Source organism: Vombatus ursinus, unplaced genomic scaffold (assembly GCF_900497805.2).
Source record: "Vombatus ursinus unplaced genomic scaffold, bare-nosed wombat genome assembly UNPS02015066.1, whole genome shotgun sequence".
Classification (NCBI taxonomy): Eukaryota; Metazoa; Chordata; class Mammalia; order Diprotodontia; family Vombatidae; genus Vombatus; species Vombatus ursinus.
Window position 1 is genome coordinate 8,523,842 of NW_020954844.1, and position 371 is coordinate 8,524,212.

Genomic DNA, 371 nt, shown 5'->3' on the forward strand with positions numbered 1-371 from the left:
ACACACACACACACACACACACACACACACACACACACACACACACATTTATCTATGATAGCACTGTGAAGGCCTGGAACCAAGCAAGATAAGGCCAAAGGTGGCCTATTAGAGTGGTTACAGGGACAGAGAACAACTTTCTGATAGGAAAGGAATGGAGGTGATGGCTCCAAGGGAGACAACCTCCCAAGGCAGTCTATTCCATGGATGGACAGCTCTACTTTTTAGGAAGTTTTCCCCTTAGGTCAAGGTTAAATCTTTTCTTTCTTTCTTTCTTTCTTTCTTTCTTTCTTTCTTTCTTTCTTTCTTTCTTTCTTTCTTTCCTTCTTTCTTTCTTTCCTTCTCTAGGCAATGGGGTTAAGTGACTTGCC